The sequence below is a fragment of the Vulpes lagopus genome, chromosome 11, assembly GCF_018345385.1.
Source record: "Vulpes lagopus strain Blue_001 chromosome 11, ASM1834538v1, whole genome shotgun sequence".
NCBI classification, from domain to species: Eukaryota; Metazoa; Chordata; class Mammalia; order Carnivora; family Canidae; genus Vulpes; species Vulpes lagopus.
The window spans coordinates 42,860,457-42,882,717 of record NC_054834.1 but is presented as its reverse complement, the minus strand read 5'-3'; positions in this window follow the sequence as shown (position 1 = coordinate 42,882,717).

The window sequence follows — 22,261 nt, the reverse complement described above, 5'->3', positions numbered from 1 at the left end:
GAGAGGGGTCAGACATGATGATAGAATTTGATAGTCACTCACATAGAAGTCTTAGTTGATAGTATGAGGGTAGCTGAGACTCCAAAGAGGATTGTAAAGTGAGAGGAGATTTTTCGAATCCCATAGATGTTTAAAATTTGCCTTTACAAACCCCCACCCCCAATCTCCCTTCCCCTTTCCCACTAGAGTTGACTCTTGAACAACACAGGTTTGAATGGTACGGATTTACTCACATACAAGTTATATTTTTATAAACATAACAGTACTATAAATGTATTTTTTTCTTATGTTTTTCTTAATACATTTTATTTTCTCCAGCTTACTTTATTGTAAAAATACAGTTTATTATACACATACAAAATATGTGTTGATGTGCTATTTGTATTATTGGTACGGCTTCTGGCCAACAGTTGACTATTTGTGGTTCTGTTTTGGGACAGTCAAAAGTTATATGTGGATTTTTCTTTTTTATTTATGATTTTATTTATGTATGTATGTATGTATGTATGTATGTATGTATGTATTTATTTATTTATAATATTTGAGAGAGAGAAAGAGCTAGAGAGAGAGCATGAGCAAGGGATGGAGCAGAGGGAGAGGGAGAAGCAGGCTCCCGCTGAGCAGAGAGACGAACCTGGGCTTGTTTCCAGGACCCTGAGATCATGGCCTGAACTGAAGGCAGACAATGACTGAGCCACCCGGGGCCTCTGGATTGTTTAAGACTTTATTTGTTTGTTTGTTTGTTTGTTTGTTTGTTTATTTATTTATTTATTTATTTATTTAAAAGAGAGAGTGGGGAGGAACACAGGAAAAAGGAGACAACAACCAGCTCACTCCCCACTGAATTCAGAGCCAATTGAGGCTTGATATCACAACACTGAGATCACAATCTGGGCCAAAATTGAGTTGGATTCCCAACTGACAGAGTCAACCAGGTGCTTTATATGTGGATTTTCAACTGTGCAGAGGGTTTGGCATGCTTCACCCCTACATTGTTCAAGAGTCAATCAACTGTACTTCTCCTGCCTTAAATCTTCCTATCTCGGAAACCTGTTGATTCAGTCACAGGGCAAGCACTCAAGATCTCTCATTCTCTTGCATACACTTGAGATTTCACGTATTGTTTCCACTGACTACAATGTTCTTCTATTTTTCTCCTGGGCCACTCTTGTGTTCCCTTCAAAACACAGATCATTTCTTTTTCCTCCTTTTTATAGCCTTCTCCATTCTCCCAGCCTTTTCCTTCTTTTGTTTTCTATTAACACCCTATATCTATTTTTTTTTTTAATTTTTATTTATTTATGATAGTCACAGAGAGAGAGAGAGAGAGAGAGAGAGAGAGAGAGAGAGGCAGAGGGAGAAGCAGGCTCCATGCACCAGGAGCCCGACGTGGGACTCGATCCCGGGTCTCCAGGATCACGCCCGGGGCCAAAGGCAGGTGCCAAACTGCTGTGCCACCCAGGGATCCCCCTATATCTATTTTTATGATAATTTAAGTTGAATTGCGTTTTTATGTTTGTCTCTCTGATTAGTGAGTTCCCATTATGCTATGTAATTAATTAGAGATGTTTAATAAACTCTTGTTGAATAAATGAATAAATATTTATCTTGGGTCTACTCAGTACTCATCTATTTGCCATAAACCTGTAGGGAGGTTCTGAAAATGTATAGAAGTGCTATGTTTTGTAATAAAGGCTGGTGAGTGCTGCTGGTATTTGATATCTAAATCTCAGGAACGCTAAGTATACTGCAAAGTGTGGGACACTTTGTACAGCAAGCAATTGTTTCTTCCCAGGTGTCAAAAGGGGCACCACTGAAAACACTGCTATAAATAGTGCTAAGCAGATAGTAGTTCTATTTTGGGGGAGTCAAAAGTTAAATGTCAATTTTCTTTTCTTTTTTTAAAGATTCCTACTTAAGGGGCAAAATCATAATTGATGTTGTTTTCAAGTTCTGTGGGGTAAGACAGGAAAAGATATAGGGGAGGCAGAAAAGGGAGTTCTAAGTAAATTGAGTTCTGTTTTTGATACTAGTACTTATTAAATTAAACCAGAATGCTCTTTTCCTCCTTAAAATTTAAATTGCACAATTTTATCAAACACTGGAAAAGACTGTTCTAGAGATTTCACATAATCAATCACTTACTTAGATTCCTAATAGCTTGACAATTGTGTGAAGAGGTAGCCAATATAATTTTTGACATCCTCAGGAGAGTGATCAGTCTCTTAGAAATGTTTTCTGACTAAAATTGTATCGATTCAGTCTGAACTACAATTATTTTATATATTTTTGCTGTAACAAAATTGAATTGAATTGATAATGTCAGATGATCCTGAAGAGCCAAAGCAAAGTAAAGGAAAAAAAAAAGAAAAGAAAAAGATAAAGTTTTTCATTTCATGAATTTCCTTGACTTGGGTAGGGTTGTAGATTATTCAGTAGAATCATTATCTCTTTTAGAGTTGCTTACCAACCCTTGTCAGACCTTCATGTTTACTAAGGGGGTTCTTATAGGGCCATTTCTTCTCCATTTATTATGAATCTTTCTAAGCTCAAGGCAACTGTTTCCTCCACAGTGAAGTCATTTAGTAAAAACACAGTTTGAGGGGATCCCTGGGTGGCTCAGCAGTTTGGTAACTGCCTTCGGACCAGGGCGTGATCCTGGAGTCCTGGGATCGAGTCCCACGTTGGGCTTCCTGCCTGGAGCCTGCTTCTCTCTCTGTTTGTGTCTTTGCCTCTCTTTCTATCTGTGTCTCTCATGAATAAATAAATAAATAAAATTTTAAAAAAAACATAGTATGAGCGGAAGCCGGCTATTTCTAAGGAGTTTATTATTGATCTACTTCTGAAAGAGGGAGCTGTTTTCTTGAGCTTTATGAGAAGTGGGCTATGAAGTCCAATGGTGCACTCCCACATGCTATAATATTTACAAGGTCTGGAATGCATATAAATTATCTACCTCATAACAGTGTTATGCAGTGCAAAAAACAGCACCATTTTTTGGCATGGGACTCAAAAACGTTTACACATATTAAGCAAGACAAATAATTTATTGTAATTATAAGCATTTTCTTCAGGATATAGCTCTATAGTTTTCACAAACAGATGAAATCATTTAAAAAGTCATCTACAAAGTAGTTTTTTTCTTCATTCTGACATGAAATATGGTAGAGATACATACATAAATTCCACATTTATTAAAGGTACTGTTCTAGTCCCTCCCTCAAAAAAAAAAAAAATCCCAGAAATTAAACCCCTTGAAAAAAAAAAAAAACATTATTTGTTTTTTTAAGCCTAGTGACTACAGTATTTCTGATCCCAGTGTAATGCTTAATAATATTTGCTGAATAGATGGTTAAGTATAGTATTCTAAAAGTTTTCTACAAAGAAAGTTTTCAGTAGGATGTCATATGGAAATTAACCACAGGGTGGCACCAGAGTATTTGAAAGTAAGTGCATTTAGTTCTACCTATTACAAAACAATGATAGGCTACTGTTTTTTTAAAAAAATATTTTTAGATTTTTATGTAAATGACTTAATAAAAACATGATTAAAATTTTAAATTTAAAACATTTTCTGGATTCTACTTTGTTCTTAAGTGTGAGAGCACACTGAGTAAGCATTTTAAAAAACAAAACAGTGGATCAATCAGAAATGGAGGGCCAAACAAAAGATGTGTAATAAGGAGCATTCCATGGGCTGGCAAAAACTGGCTATCTTGCTGTAATGCATGCACACTACATATAAGCATCTATAGATATGTGTGTATGTACACAAATATTTGTATATAAATATACAGATATACATAAAATATCTGTATATAATACATAAGTATGCAATAAATGTGTATATACATATTCATGTATTATATACAGATATTTTGTGTATATGTAAGGTATATATTATATATAATATACAACATATATTATACATGTATACCTATTCTATTTGACTTACCTATGTACCTATCTATCAAAGTAGAACATTTTCTTCAAAGGAAGCAGGCTGGGCTGTTTTGTGCCGCCATGCCTTTTCTAGAACTGTTCCCTCTCTCATGTTCCTTTCCAGACTCCACTCAGAAACCTCTCCTTTTATGAAGCCCCTTCCTGTGTCTCTCCCATGGAAAACTTACTACTTCTTTATTGTTTGTGCCCCGTTGTTTCCTTAAGCAATTTTATATCAGTATTTATGCCCTGTAAGCACACTTATTTAATTTACTACTTGCTGTATTTACTTAATTGTGAGCCATTTGAGAAAGGAACTTTATCTCATTTGGTTTTGACTCCCAGAGCCTGGCACATAATAGAAACCCAAGAAATGCTTCATGAATAAATGTCTGACATTTTATGCTCAGGAAACATGAAGAACAAAATGCACAGAACAGAGATTGTTCTGGTTTTAAAATGTCAACATTTTCTGGCTAGTGTTGATACCAATCACATTTAACCAATAACAGTGAATTCATCATTATTTTACTAAAATTAATATAAAAATTATCATTAAATGGTAACTCTTCTTTCTATATTTTGGAATGAAGAGGAGCAGGATTTGTCACCCCAAAATATGCCTTTCTGGCATAAGGATTATTTTAGGCTGATTGTTTTTAAGAAACCCGAACACACAGGAAAAAACAAGTAGAAGTTACCCTTTTGTAAGAGACATTTACGCTTATGAAATGTGAAATCTCCATTTGTAAAGATACCTCTTTTTCTGGAAGAGGAAGAGGATGACTAAATTCTCTAAAACTTAGGTGACTCACTCACTACCTCCCCAGATTTTCTTTTGTCTTTAGCTGGAAATGGCATTTAAGGTTTTGGCTTGGGACATTTAGCAGAGTAACTCAGTTTTCTGGGGTCTCCCATGTATTCCAGAAGTATACACGTTATTAACATTCTATTTGTTTTTTCTTCTGCTTGTTGTCTTTTTTTTTTTTTTTTTACAGAGAAATAGGGTGGAGAGTCTCCGCCAAGATGAGGGGAAATTATTTGTCCTACCCCACAAAACTAAGCTTAATAGATATAAAGATTAAATAGATCACTGTTATCTTAGCCATTTTGCACATTAACTTCTACTATAAAACTTCCCCATCTCTCTATTCACTGCATCTATAAACCAGATCAATTAAAACTAGACTCAACATTGATCCTTCCATATGCTGGCTGGCACTCCTTCATCAACTAGGAGTTTAGATTTCTAATTTTTTTTAAATCCCCTGTTTACAAACCTTCTGCTTATTTTTGAATAATACAGCAAAGCTAATATCCTGAGCCAACAAGACTTAATTTTCAAGAACCAAATGCTCAGCTAAATAAAGATATAGTATCTTGGAGATATGTGGATTAATGAACACTTTTGTGACTAATTTAATGTCTTTGAAGAAAAGCGTTTAAAATAATTAAGTTTGCATTATATAAAATTGGAATAGTATTTTCAATGACAATATTTAGTAAAAAAAAAAACCCACAGTATTTTAATTATTGTTTCTAACAGTGAAATATGAAATTGACCAAGATCTCATTTCTGCTACATACACTACATACACTAGAGAAACACATGCATGTACACACATACACCTTGATCTTCACTAATTGAGATCTTCAGTGATTTGTGATTAAGGATAGGTGATGATCATGCATTCTGACCAAACACAAAGGTCTCCTATGATATTCACTGGGCAAACCGAGGTACCATAGAATCTGGTACTAGTGCTCGAATCCTGCCATTTTTTATGACTTCTAATTTTTTTCAGATTTGAAAAAAGTAAATATGAGCCATTTGAAATAGAAAATCCAGAAGAGATAAAAATATTTTCTATTTCTTAAAATGACATCCCTGTTTTCCCCAGCACTATTTACAAACCCTTTTTCTATTCCTCAGAACTTCAAATGTAAAATTTGTAGAAAAAATTTTAGACTATAGATAGCAGAATCTTAAATCCATGCAAGTAAACCATTCCCTTAAATATGAATAACTTTGAGTGTGACATATTTCATATCAATTTCAATTTACTATTCCCAGTAGCAATCCTGTGCATGCTTTCTCCTCCTGTATCTTCTTCCCTTTTTCTTCTCTCACCTGGGAACATATGTAACTACTTTATTTATTTCTTCCATACTTTATGTAATTTTTTAGAATCTGTCTTTCTGTGCATGAGTCATTGATCACCTTGATGAACTGTGTTCACAAATCTTCAATGCTACTATGTTTTTTTTCTTTTATTAGCAAGGTGTTTCAGATATCTTACTTCTAGGGTAGAATACAAATGGGTGATTTTTAAAGGTGTCCTCTCTTTATTTCACTACTTATTGTTCTTTCTGCCTATATTGTTGGCTGGTTTTCTGATTAATACAATCTTAGGCACCCAGTGGCCACTTATTGAATGCTTGATTAATGAATGAATGCACCATTTGCCGTTGAATTAAAGATTTTGAGAACAGAGTATTTGCCACATATACGTGTCTTGATGCCTTATGTTGCTTACAGAAAGTTTAAAAAACGGAGGTTATTTTATATATTTATTTCCTACTTCGGTGCCTAGCAGAATTTCTTACCCATAGTATATATCTTAATGCTGTCTTCACAATTTCTAGTCATGTAACTTTGAATTGTGGTGCTACCATTTATTGGTTGCAGTAACAATTCTTAAGGCTCAGTCTCCATTGTAAAATGTAGACAATTATAATATCCAGCTAACAGATTCCTTTTGAAAATTAAATGAGATAATGTGACAAAAATACAGGACTGTTCCTGCCATTTATTGCTGCTTAATAAGCCACCCCTAGAACTCAGTGATTCAAAGTGGGAACTATTTTATTATTCTCACTGAATTCTGGAGCCTCAGCTAGGAAGACTCAGATAGCTGGAGATGCATTAAATGCTGCGCGTGGAATGATATGGTGGATTCTTTACTGACATAGCTGATTACTGTAATTTGAAAAAGAGGCTCCCCTGTGGTGGTCCACTGGAGCTCCTACATGTAGCCTCACTATGTGGCTTGTGCTTCTTATACATGGTGACTGGGTTCCGAGATGCAATGTCTTAAGAAGAGTGTCTGGAAGGCAAATGTTATTCTAAGAGAACCAGGTGAAAGATGCATAACTTCTCTGACCTTGCTTCGATTGTCACACAAAGTCACGTCCAACTTAGATACCAAGTAAAGATGAGCTAGAATCTACCTGGGAACGAACAAAGTCACACTGCAGGAGAGCTTACAGGGTAGAAAATGCTAATGCTGTCATCTTTGTTAATGGAATCTATCTAAATAGTGCTTGGCATATAATAAATGATCAAAATCTTTTTCTATTATTGAAAAGGGTGCTACATCATTATGACATATATTATGAGTATTTTTGGATTTGTAGGATTAGCAATGGGCTCTGATTTAGGGAGCACTCTGAGTTCAGCACCTGGGACAGTGACTCACATAGTTGGCTCTCAATCATTATTAGTTGAATGAATATGGAGGATTTGATGACTCAACAGATTCTATCTCCTGTACATAATTTTGGATTCTTGACCATCACGGCTTCCTGATAGTTTTTTTCTGGAATGAGCTACAAGAGTTTGGCCACTGAAGATTCATGAATCTCATAGGTAGGGACAATGAGTGGTGCTTAGTTTTTGGCTGTGTGTTCTCCTTTCTCCTCAGAGAAACATTACAAGTATGCTTCCATCCCTTGAGGTTGGAATAAACAGAATGTCCTTGTTTAGACAATGTATATATGGCAGCTCCAATACTTCTGCTTATTCCTCTCTTCTCAACTTCTAACTAGAATACTCCAGGACACATTCTTGTACCTCATTTGTTTTTCTCCTAAACTCCCTGTCATTTATAAGCTCATTCAATGGCATAGGCTTAAAAACTGTCTCTCTATTATCTATCTACAACTTCCACATACACAACATTTCTGGTTCAGGCCACCTACTCTGCATCTCCCCTTGATTGTCCAATAGCAATTTCAAACTTAACATGACTCAGACTGAATTCCTGACATTCCATTACCCTTTTGACTTGCCAACCTGTACTCAGAAACCCCTTTCACCTTCAGATTAACCATTCTTTCAATTGCTCAGGTTAAAAATTATTTCCATCCCCTCTCTGTCTCCTACAATCTAATCCAATATGGAAGATCACTCTTTTGACTTTGTCTTTAAAATGTGTTGTCAGCATTTCTATGGCCCTAATTCATTCCATTATCACCTCTCCTGCATTATATTCTCAAAGCCTCCTCCCTAGTCTCAGTGCTTATGTAGGTGTGCCTTTCTCTAGTCTAGTCTATTTTCAACAAAACAGGATAATTGTTTTAATAATATAAATTAGTTCATGTTACTTCTTTGTTCAAAACTCTCCTGTCTTACACAGTGTCTTCCTGTCTTACTAGACAAAAGGTGAAATTCCTACAGTGGTCTAAAAATTTCTATAAGTGCTAACATGCCTGCATGCACACACACTCACACCCACACATGCACATCTGACTTCCTTTCCAGTTTTTTCTCCTTGTGCTCTTCACCATATCTATGCTGTCCTCCTACTAAGAATTCTCCTCCTATAGAGTCTTTGCAGCTGCTCTTCTTTGTCCTGGATTTCTGTCCTTTCAGATATCCACAAGACTGGCTTGTTCATCTTCAAGCCATTGTACAAATGGGTACAATGAGTATCCTTTTCAATGAATATCCTTTTAAATCACAGCTACTTCAATGATTCTGATGATCTCTCTCTCTCTGTTTAAATTTCCCCCACAGCACATCTTCATTATCTGACAAACTATTTATTCATTTATTTTGCTTATTTTTCATACCTTTTCTGGAAAGCAAGTTCTATCAGGACAAGGATTTTTGAATTTTTTTTCTTATTTCCTGCCAACTCATAGCAAAATGCCTCTTGCCAGCACTCATTGTTGAAAAAATGAATATATTAATAATATATAAATAATACACTCTGTTTATATTAAAGTAAAATAAACTTAAAATATTATATTATCTAAAAGACATTTATCAAAAATAATACCTGGGAAGACAAAACCATATGATTTCACTTACATGTGGAATTTAAAAAACAAAGCAAATGGACAAACAAAAAAAGCAGAAAAAGATCCATAACCACAGAGAACAAATTAGTAATTGTCAGAAGGGAGAGGGGTAAAGGGATGGGCAAAGTGGGTGAAGGGAAGTGTGAGTATAGGCTTCCAATTATGGAATAAATAAGTCACGAGGATAAAAGGTACAGCACAGAGAATATAGTCTGTGGTATTGTAATAGCATTGTATGATGACAGATAGTCTGCTACACTTGTGGTGAACATAACATAAAATAAAGAATTGTCCAATCACTATGTTGTACATCTGAAACTAAAATAATATTGTGTATCAACTATACTGCAATTAAAAATATAATAGTACCTATCAAAATAATTCAATATATATTTTTCATAAACTACATTTTCCCAGTACCCTAAGTTGATTTCACGTTATTTTTCTTCTCTAAGAACCTCAACAGACCACAGACCCTTTATTAACTGCTTTGTGTGCATCAATACAGCTTCTCTAGTGGAATACCTTATACATTAGGAGTCATTTTAGATCCTACGAGAATCTGGCTCAACTTGTATCTTCATTTTAAATATAGTATTCTGAAAAACAAAAATTCCCTGTATTGTATTGGGAGATATTACCATGCACTTTTAAGATACTATTTTGTAAGTTATTTTAAACAAATACAGGAAAGTTTAGTAATTTCAACTGTAAGACAAATGCAGGCCAATTCAGGTTAAAATTTTAGTCAATAGTATCAAATTGTAAATGTTCTAGTCTTACAAATATGTTTAGTGCAAAAATACAAGGCCAACTGCAAATTGATTCTTCAGGCATTAAAATGAGATGAGAATATAACTTAACAATCTTCTAAACCTAAGCTGTAACAATTGTGAATTATGTGCATCCTGAAATTTAGATGGTAATTTGGTTATGTGCTCAGTTTTTTTTTAAGGCTTATATGGAGAACCATGTAAATACTGCTGTTGTTTACTGAGGTTTCCAACAAATGGGTTACTTTATCTCTCCATATTTCTCTTAACAGCCAGAGGAAAAGATGAAAAAATACATTTTATTTCAAAAGTGAACTGTTCTGCTATATTTTAAAGACATATTTGATTCTATCACTTTCACTTCACTTTAATTCAGTCATCAAATCTGTGATATATTATTTGAAAAAGCTGAATTTAAATTTGGGTTGTTAGACATGATTGGTTAAAAAAATTAGGAATTTTGAGAATTTAGTAAACATTTATTGACTTGTTTATTTATAATCACAAAGCTTACATTATAGAATTATATATGCATGGATATTTATGCAATATAATAAAGATTTTCTGTGCTGTTAGGAAAGTACCTTGAAGTGATGTATTTAATAGGGTTAATGTATCCAAAAAATGTGAATTCAGAGGTATCATGCCGTGTTGGAATATTGTCCTTTAGGCAGATGATGGCCTCAATCACAGCAGAATAGCTCACAGAGCAGAGCTGCTACACAATCTAAACTGGGATTCAATTTGTATAAACATAGCTGAAAAAGTGATAGGGGTGAATTTATTATGAGGAGTCCCATTTAATGGGGAACTATGGAAGCTCCTGGGAAATGGCTTACCACAGGCCAAGACAAAGTCAGGCATGGTGGGCTGCACTCAGCAATAAAACATTGATTATTTTAGGAAAGCAGTGGTTCTGAATTCAAAGCAGTGACAGGTACATGATTCATTCAAGCTAAGCCACTGGCTTGTGTCTGGGACTAGAATAATAATAATAATAATAGTTATTATTATTATTTTTATTCACCCCTCCCACCAAGAATAATAATTATTATTAAAAAAAACCAGAACTACTTGTTTTACTAACAATTTTTATGTTTGACTCTTCCTGGTGAAATTTGCCAAGAACTTTCATCTTTCCACTGGAGGAAGAATTTTAAGTTGCTGGTGGCACTCAGCGGGAAACCTCCTACACAATGAGATTGCAGTTTCACTCCATCAAGGTTAAAAGCTCAATACTATCTTGTCTTATAAGGTAGAAGCAAGCTATTTGAATTGTCTTTAAGTGGAAAGAAATGGAAAGAGGAATTTATGAAATTCTTCAAATTCCCTTCTCAAACATCTTTTCTGTCAGAGTCCTCTGCTTTTGAATGCAATACCATTGTTGATAAAGTCATCTGTGCCCTCTGTTGCAGAATATTCTTCGTCTTGTGTATGACAGAGAAAAGACTTATTCTTTGCAGGTATACACTGACAGCTTGAGAGGGTTGAACATGATAGATTTGAAGTTCTATTTAAGCATTATTTCCTGATAGGGTGCCACATTTAGTGGGTCAGCCATCTTGGTATTATTTGCAAAGGATATGTCCATTCAAAAAAAGCTGAATTTAAATATATATAAAGACATCAATAAAAATTCCTCAAATAGAGGTTTATCAGAATCACGGCCTCAATTATTCTTTCTTTAAAACTAAATCAGAGATGAATAATTGATAATAACCTAATTATCCCTCTTATTTGTCTATTGCATTGATAAGAGCAACTTCCACATTTTCCCTTTCCAGGATTTCTTATTCTTTATTTGATCTATTATCAAATTTATCTACCATCTATTCTCTTATTATTTGCATATTTTCATCTTGACTTTTGATTGATTTTCATTGGTTTTTGAAATTTTAATTTAGAAGTACAATAAAAATGGCTTTCTATCACATTCAAAAATCAAACTTTCATACCCTGGCTTATACAGCTCTGCATGATCTAACACTGGCCTCTCCTTCTGGATTAATTATTTTATGACCTCAGTTTGAGCCATTCTTTTAACTAGTTAAACTCTACCTTCAATCACTTTTTTTTTTTTTTTTTTGGCCTGTCCTTCCTACTTGAAAAGGCAAAAGACTGGCAGTCCTCCCAATCCCATCTTCCTGGGATGTTGATCACTCTCATTGTGCCATAGCAAGTGCTTCAGGTTCAGTTTCCCAGGAAACAAACTTTGAGGTAAAAATTAAGATGGAAGGAATTTATTAGCGAATGCTTGTGGGATGAAGATTGTTCAAGGGAGGAAAACAAAATGAAGCATAGGGTGATGATGGGCTGCTACACAGCCTCAATAAAGGCCTCAGATGACCCCATGAGGAACTTTGAGGCTGGGTTAGCTCTTCAGAAATATGTGGAGTTGGGTTGAGGGGCCCAGGCCTTTATTCTCCATTATTAACAATTATTGAATGAATGCTGCTCTTGGAAGGGGTGTGATCTTGGGCAAACTGCTCTGTCCAGCAAGGGAAATCTCTAGAGAGGGCTAACTACTCTTAAACGATAAACTGGGGCATATTAAAATTTTTTAGTTTATTGAGCAAGAATCAATTTGAATCAAGCAATGACAAACTGGAAGTAGTTAGGAGTGCTCTACTGATAGGAATTGGGAAGGAGGCTTCTATAGAGAAAAGGCAGAGGCAATGTAAAGAAATTATTAACTGGCTATGGCTTAAAGTCTAGGTGACTGCGATCGGTTGTTCTTAGGTTTCAATTTTGTAACTTTGAGACATTTATAGACTTTAATTTTTATTTTGATGTGCTTTCATAGCTGCCATGACATTAGACACCTCAGTTTAATAGCCTCTTTGTTTAATTAATGTAACACAACTAAAAGCTCTCAGCCAGTAGCATTTCCAGCTGCTACTGGAAAATATCCAGACCCCAGGGGACTCTGGGTGGTATCACAGAATCCAGTTCAGGTGTCTATTTCTGGTTATTCAGATCTCAGCCTCAATGTAACCTGGGCAGAAGGGTTGTTCTTGATCACTGTGGCAGACATACACTCAGGTGACCCCCAATGAACCCCCCTCTTGTATCTTCCTTTCCCTTTGAGTGGTTGGAATCTATGGCTGGCTTCTCATCAATAGAAAATAGCAAAGGTGATGGGATGCCACTCTCATGACTGCATTAAGTTATACAAGATTTCTTTTTAGCAGACTAGAGTCTAAGACACTCTTGCTAGCCTGGAAGAAACAAACAGCCTTGTTATAAGCTGCCTATGGAGATGTCCATTTGGCACAGGTGTCATCCCTAGGAACTGGCACTGCTTCCAGCTGATATCCAATAAGAAGCTGGGTCTCTCAGTCATTCAGCCTCAAGGAAATGGGCCCTGTTAACAATCTAGTGAGCTTGGACAAGAGTCCTGAAGTCCTAAAAGCAGGTACCTAGGCTAACACCTTATCTGTAGACCTGTCAGAGGACCCAGAACAAGACCCATAGAAACTGAGATAAGTGGATGTAGTTTTAAGTCACTAAATTTGTGGCAATAGAAAACTAAAAAAAAAAATCATGCAATCTAAAATCTATACTAAATATTTCCCTGATGGCAAGTGATGCGGAGCATTTTCTCATGTGTTTGTTGGCCATGTCTATGTCTTCCTCTGTGAGATTTCTGTTCATGTCTTTTACCCATTTCATGATTGGATTGTTTGTTTCTTTGCTGTTGAGTTTAACAAGTTCTTTATAGATCTTGGATACTAACCCTTTATCTGATCCATCATTTGCAAATATCTTCTCCCATTTTGTAGGTTGTCTTATAGTTTAGTTGACTGTTTCTTTTGGGGTGCAAAAGCTTCTTATCTTGATGAAGTCCCAATAGTTCATTTTTGCTTTTGTTTCTCTTGTCTTCATGGATGTATCTTGCAAGAAGTTACTGTGGCCAAGTTCAAAAAGGGTGTTGCCTGTGTTCTCCTCTAGGATTTTGATGGAATCTTGTCTCACATTAAGATCTTTCATCCATTTTGAGTTTATCTTTGTGTATGGTGTAAGAGAGTGGTCTAGTTTCATTCTTCTGCATGTGGGTGTCCAATTTTCCCAGCACCATTTATTGAAGACACTGTCTTTTTTCCAGTGGATAGTCTTTCCTCCTTTGTCAAATATTAGTTGACCATAAAGGTGAGGGTCCACTTCTGGATTCTCTATTCTGTTCCATTGATCTATGTGTCTGTTTTTGTGCCAGTACCACACTGTCTTGATGACCACAGCTTTATAGTACAACCTGAAATCTGGCATTGTGATGACCCCAGCTATGGTTTTCTTTTTTAATAGTCCTCTGGCTATTCGGGGTCTTTTCTGATTCCACACAAATCTTAAGATAATTTGTTCCAACTCTCTGAAGAAAGTCCATGGTATTTTGATAGGGATTGCATTAAATGTGTAAATTGCCCTGGGTAACATTGACATTGATGATGAGATACCGCCTCACACCAGTGAGAATGGGGAAAATTAACAAGGCAGGAAACAACAAATGTTGGAGAGGATGCGGAGAAAAGGGAACCCTCTTACACTGTTGGTGGGAATGTGAACTGGTGCAGCCACTCTGGAAAACTGTGTGGAGGTTCCTCAAAGAGTTAAAAATAGAACTGCCCTAGGACCCAGCAATTGCCCTACTGGGGATTTACCCCAAAGATACAGATGCAGTGAAACGCTGGGACACCTCCACTCTGATGTTTCTAGCAGCCATGTCCACAATAGCCAAACTGTGGAAGGAGCCTCGATGTCCATCGAAAGATGAATGGATAAAGAAGCTGTGGTCTATGTATATACAATGGAATATTACTCAGCCATTAGAAACGACAAATACCCACCATTTGCTTCGACGTGGATGGAACTGGAGGGTATTATGCTGAGTGAAATAAGTTAATCAGAGAAGGACAAGCATTATATGGTCTCATTCATTTGGGGAATATAAAAAATAGTGAAAGGGAATAAAGGGGAAAGGAGAAAATGTGAGTGGGAAATATCAGAGAGGGAGACAGAACCTGAGAGACTACTAACTCTGGGAAATGAACAAGGGGTGGTAGAAAGGGAGGTGGGTGGGGGTTGGGGTGACTGGGTGATGGGCACTGAGGGGGGCACTTGACGGGAAGAGCACTGGATATTATTCTATATGTTGGCAAATTGAACACCAATAAAAAAATAAATTTAAAAAATGAAGTCTATACTAAATAGTTCCCTATCACATTTTTCTGTTTTAATTCTTTGCAAAATACTTAGATTCGTATAATATTTTATCTGCACATTATCTGATTCTCATAACCAAAATGGAAGCAACATAAAGATAGTATCCATGTTTGTCTTATTTGCAGTTTTATTCCCAGTGTTTAGAGCATTGTTGAATGACATGAATAAATATTTAAAAAGTACATGAAAATTCTTCACTCTTGTCTCTTTCCCCACCCTGCTCCTTTCTTCAGTTTTCACTTCTTAAGATTGGTATGCTCTTTCCATTCTAGTTTCATTCATTCAGGTGTATATATATATCAAAATATGTACTATGTACTACATGTTTTAATGTGATTGTACTTTATGTATCATTCTTTGACTTGCTGTTTCCATTTAAGATGTTTATGAGTAATATTAATTAATATTTAGAAATATTTCTATGTGGGACATCGGAGTGGCTCAGTTAGTTAAGCACATTACTCTTGATTTCAGCTTCAGTTCATGATCTCAGGGTTGTGAGAGCAAGATTTGAGCCCATCCTGGGCTCAGTATGGAGATTCTCTCTCTCCCACTCCTTCTTCCCCTCCTCCGCTCTCATGCACATTCTAAAATAAATAAATAAATAAATAAATAAATAAATAAATAAATCTTAAAAAAATATTTCCATGACACCTTACTTCAGTTTAATTTTATCTTAATTCTTGCATAGTATTGCATAGTGTGGTTGCAATATCATTTACTTAATATTTCCTTGATAACATTTAGGTAGTTTCCACTTTTTAAAACAATATCATTGTTATGAAACAATTATATAGTTTCTTCTTTACATATATTTTTAGCATAAATTAATCAATATTAGTATATCCTAGACATAGAATTGTTGGAATAAAAGCAGGTGTGGCTTTCATTTTCATCTCCTATCTGAGCTGTTGCAATGATTTATTAAGAGATCGTGTCATCTCCAGATCTTTCTCACTCATTCATCCCACAAACTTTTAGTGTTTCACTGACATATCTTTGATCACGTAAAAAATAACTTTAAAACTTGTAGTGTTTCCTTATAGTCTACCAAATAAAGTCCGAATTCCTTAGCCTGGCATTCATACTTTACTTTTTTTTTTTTAAATAGCCAAATATTTCAGCTAAATATTAACCACACATGTTTTACTAGTGAGTTAACAAGAATATCTATTATCCAAGCAATGCTAGTAATTTGTCTTCTATGCTTTATACTTCCTCTTCCCTCACCCTAGGAGCTATCCTTTTCTCACTCTCTGTTACTCCTGTCCTTTCATCTAGTTTAAATGCTGTTTTTCCTGGTTACATATTTCCTGTCTTTGGTAAGATCTAGATTTTTTCATAGTTCACAAATACCTTATGTGTTTATTATGTTCTTTAATTTTTATAACAATCCTTTGACATAGGTAATAGTACATATATTTTGTTAAGTGAGGAGATTGAGATTAGAGATGTATGCCTTTCTTCTGAGTCCTTGTAATGTTGTGCTGGTACTAGTGTAGTCTTTGGTGCTTATTCAAATCTGATGTACACTTTAAATATTATTTTTTGCTATGGTATATTCTCTTTTAGAATATAAGCTCCTCGAAGTCAGGAACTTCTCTTAATTTAATTTAAAAAATTCCCAGCACTCCTTATTCTCTTGGTTATGTTTAATTAGTGAACAGAGATGAAGGGTTCAATTACATATGCATTGTCTTTAACAAGACAGGTTATATTTGTATAGAAAAAGTGTTTGCATCTGGCTGAGCCAAGCTCTTTTGTCTGTTATGGGCTCAGGTATACACATCACTGAGGGGATGATATGCTGCCCTTCCTGCCCAGGGCTTGTGTGTACTTGTTGCCCAGCCACTCAAGCACATGACTCAACCAGTATTTTTATAAACTAAATACTAGTGGCATATGTAGCAAATTTTCTTAATACTACCTAATTATCAGTAACTGATCTAAGGAACTCAATAGGAATTTTTGCCACACTGGGACTTTTAGTCACCTCCAGCAGATTGAAGGTCAAATCCTATCTCCATTCCAGGAGAAAAACTTTGCTGAGGGTGGACAGGCTAAGGCCATTCTTGGATGCATGAGTTTCTTCTTCCATTTTCACATGAGAACCAGTAACTCACTAGTTTACAAAGAATTCTATAAAATTATCTATATATATTTAGGGACAAATCTGCTGACTGAAGAGTGAAGATAATGTTTACATATTTGCCTGTATAAATATAGTTTTTATGAGTGCTGGGTGTTATATTATTTGTTGGCAAATTGAACTCCAATAAAAATATATGTATAAATATTTTAAATATTGATTTACTTCATTCTCTTAATAATTCTTGATATATAAAATATTAATTCTCCTTTAAAGTCATGATATCAAGATGAATGATCTATAAGAAAACCAATTCTAAGTGAAATTAAGAGAAAGTTATGAGCTAATTACTACTTGTATTTAAACCAATATATTTTCTGTGTTATACTTGATGATTTGATAATATAGGTCATTGAAGGTTATGACCAGATCTTAAAGGTTAGGGCGTATTAGAAACTGGTGAACAGGCCCCTCTTTTTTCCTCTCAATAGTAATGTATTATTCTAAGCCTTTCTCATAGTAATTTTGGTTTGTTTTTAAATTACAGAAGTAGTGCTTGTAAAATGTATAAATGTGTATGTGTGTGTGTTTTTCAATCCCACTGAACAATATAAAACAGTGAAAATTTCCATTATTCCTCTAATTTTATTTCTATGAATAGTAACTGTTAGTATTTTGAGTTATATTTTTTCAGATGTAGAAAATAAGTGTTTGTAAGATATATGCTTTTTCACTAATTCTGCAAATTATTAACCTTACTCCAGAATATATCATGATTCCCTTCCATGTCAATACCTAGCTTCTATCCTCCATATCCCTCTGGTTACAGGCTGACTTGTTTACAAGTCTTCCTTTGTAGGACTGACCTTGTTTAAATTCATCAAATTTCTTTCTCCAACCATCTGGAAAAGAATATGGTCAAAGCTGAGACAATGGACCTGGTGGTATTTGCATTACCCTGCCTCCCCTGAAGGGTCTCGCTTCTTGTCCTTTGAGCTTACATTGTATTGGTGCAAAATGATCTTTCCTAGCAATAGATTGATCATGTCTAAGATTCAAAAGTAAGCTATAAACCAAAGTAGTTGCCAATACAATTCTTTCCTGATTACTGTAGCTTTATAGTAAGTCTGGAAGTAGAGTAGTGACAGTTCACCAAGTTGTTCTCCTTCGAGGAACCTCCACACAGTTTTCCAGGAGGTTCCTCAAAGAGTTAAAAATAGACCTGCCCTACGACCCAGCAATTGCACTGTTGGGGATTTACCCCAAAGATTCAGATGCAATGAAACGTCGGGACACCTGCACCCCGATGTTTCTATCAGCAATGGCCACAATAGCCAAACTGTGGAAGGAGCCTCGGTGTCCATCGAAAGATGAATGGATAAAGAAGCTGTGGTCTATGTATACAATGGAATATTACTCAGCCATTAGAAACGACAAATACCCACCATTTGCTTCAACGTGGATGGAACTGGAGGGTATTATGCTGAGTGAAATAAGTCAATCGGAGAAGGACAAACAGTGTATGTTCTCATTCATTTGGGGAATATGAATAATAGTGAAAGGGAATATAAAGGAAGGGAAAAGAAATGTTGGGAAATATCAGGAAGGGAGACAGAACATAAAGACTCCTAACTCAGGGAAACGAACTAGGGGTGGTGGAAGGGGAGGAGGGAGGGTGTTGGAGGGGAATGGGTGACGGGCACTGAGGTGGACACTTGACGGGATGAGCACTGGGTGTTTTTCTGTATGTTGGTAAATTGAACACCAATAAAAATTAATTAAAAAAAAAAAGTTGTTCTCCTTCAATGTTGCTTGACTATTCTGGGTCTTTTGACTTTCAAGTAAATCTTAGGATCAGTTGTCAATAGCCACAAAATAAGTTGCTGGGATTTTGATTGAGATTGAACTGAATCTATAGACCAAATTGAGAAGAATTGAAATCTTGACAGTATTGATCTTCCTATCCATGAACATGGAATATCTTTTCATTTATTTAGTTCCTTGATTTCTTTCATCAGAGTTTTGTAATATTCATTATAGAGAAATTGTACATATTTTGTTCAATGTTTACCTAAGTATTTAAATGTTTTGATGCTAATGTAAATTGTATTGCATTTTTTTTATTTCAAACTCCACTTGTTTGTTGCTGTTATATAGGAAGGCAGTTGAACTTTGGCATTTTAGCTTTGTATCCTGCAACCTTGCTATAATTACTTTGGCCTACACATTTCGTAAGTCACATCTATAAATATAATAAAATTGTTTAGATGGTTTAAACATATAGCAGATGCTATATGTAAATTGGTGCTTATTTAACATATTCAATTATTCTGTATGTGAAAAATATTACATTTTCTTTTCCATATTTTATTTTAACTAATCAAGATTTGAAGATTTTTTCTTTTTTCTTTACTTTCCTACATACATTTTTATATACATATAAATGTTTGTGTATGTAAATAGTTGTTTCTTCAAATTAAATACAATTTTGTAATTTCTCATAATAAAATAATATCTCTCATAATATCTTCCTCCTTTTAGGTAAAAATTAGAAAGAAAGAGATATCATAATATTGCTTTAAAGTAAAAAATATCTCATAATTTAACTAAACATTTCAAATTAATGAGGAAAAAGTATTTGTGGTTTGTTTATTTTTATTTATGTTCTGTAAATTTGCTTTTCTTCAAAACAGTTTTGTATATTTATGATATAACCTTATTTTTAAAATTTAAACTTTTAAATTGTAAAAATATCCCTTTAGCACTGGAAGATATTTTGCCTTTCTAAAAAATGGAGTAAAAATATCATTCAGGTGTAGAATTTATTCATTATTCCCTGAACAGGGAATAGAAATTGTCTTATCTACAACATTCCAGATTGACTATTCAGATTGAAACCTGAACAATCATCATATTTTCCTGGGAGTATTTAATTATTCTTGATACCCAAGTCAGAGAGTCTTGTTAAAATATGTATTTCTCAAATTATCATTGGCTTCTGTCATTGGGATTCATGAGGTCATGCCATTTCCCACAGAATGGCACACAATAAGTAGTATATGCCTTACCACACATTTAAATATATTTTATTATCCATGTCTCTACTTTTATTATTGTTTTTGTTTTTCAATTTCTCTATTCAAAAACTTTAAAGATAATATGTATCCTCAAGCTCAAGAGTCAGCAAACATTTTTTTTTAAAGGGCTAGATGCTCAATATTTTAGGTTTGTGGACCAGATGGTCTCTGCTGTAAGCACTCAACCATGTCTTGTAGTGGGAAAGCCATCATAGAGAATAAGAAAAAGGAATAGGCATGATGGTGTTTCAATAAAACTTAAGTTACAAAAGAAGGTGGTGAGTCAGATTTGGCTTGTAGGTCTTAATTTGCTGACCCTGCCCTAGTTCAATATTACTCATACTTATCACCAGTCTAGGATAAGATAAGGAGTTTGTACCAGAATGTAAGTCTATATAGTGCTTTCTTCATTGAGGAAGTCTTATTATAAAAAAATGTATCAGTTTAATTAATATTGCTTAGTGACTATATAGTTGACTGACATTATATCCTAAGCTCCTTATCTCATCATGGACTAAGAACAGTTTTCTGTTCAACACTGATCTGTGGAAGATACTTTGAGTAGCACTACTTAAGCTTATTCTTTTTGTGTATCAGTCCCAGAAGACTTTTCAATTTATTATTACATTAAATCCATGATTTTTTCAATGTAGAGAATACTTTTTCTGCTCCTTATTTTGTTATTGTTGGCATTATGGCTTAAATGAAAGGCTGAGAATAGGAGTTGTGTTAAGAGTCACTTACTTCTCCAGGAGCTGTGGAAGTGCTATCTCTTCAGCACTCAGGGACATTGTAACTTCATTCCCTTCACCTCCTCAGTTCAAGAAGTAAGCATGTTGTGTTTGTTTTTAAGGACAACAAATGTTCACTCTAACTTTTACAATAAAATTGTTTATTAAAAGACGTGTTTATTTGGTAATTAATAATTGATTTTAACTTTTTATGTCAAATAGTAATAATAGAAAGGACATTTGGAGAAAACTGATGCATATTTACTAATTTACTTGTTTGTCTATAGTAAAAACAGAGTTAAAATGTTATATGTTGCCATAAATAGGTATATGTAAAAGGTGTTTCCCTTCATTAATTAGGTAATTTAGGGGAGTGTTGAGCAATAGGTATATAATATATGCCTGAATTTGTAAGCTAACACCTATACCTTAAAACTTATGGATGAATTTCCAGATTTCCAGTCTTCTTAAAACTATTCCAGACATAAAATTTTAAGTGTGTGAACATAAGAGATTGTGTTCTTTCTTTTTTTCTGTCCTTATCTATATGTGACAAAATTTCCAACTTCTTCAAATCTGGACAATTGAGTATTTTAAGATACTGTGTAACCTTTCTCAATTTAAACACTTAACATGGTTATACACATTGGTCCCTCAGTTTAGAATTTATGTCTCCCTTTTTTTTTTTTTACCTATCAAATGAATTTAAAGTTAACTTAATGGCTTACATGTCAAATCTGTCACCATTTTTAAATTTCTTGTTTTACCAATTGTGATTTGTGGATAATTTGTGGGATGTCATGACAATTCAGTGCTATAAACAAATGTTATGACACATATTGTGTTTTTATTCACATTTTTAAAGAACTTATTAATATTCAAAATGCATAGGATTTATTCTACTAGTAATACAGCACTTTTCCTTTCTCCCACAAATCACTCAGAAAAGATTGCAAGTCTTGGCTTCATGTGGATTTTAGAGATGTGAAAGTAAGTATCTTAAAAGATAAAGTGTGGATTGGTAGAACCATATATTCATTCGTTCATTAAGCATTTACTGGTCCATTATTCAGGGGTCAGAATTTGTTTAAAACACGTAAAGATAACAATTCAGTTTGATAGGACTTCATAAATGTGCTTTATAATTTAGATTTAGGTTTTCATGGCTTTTATCAATTTAGTCACATACAAGCAGGGCTGTTTGATCATATTCTATTTCCTGGCTTCAACATTTCAAGCCTCTCCAGGGCAGAAATGAAAGATTATGAGTGTGCTACATTTCTATAGCTCTTTCATTTCTACCCCAACCCTAGCTTACTTTCATGTCTGCAATAAAAATTTTGATCC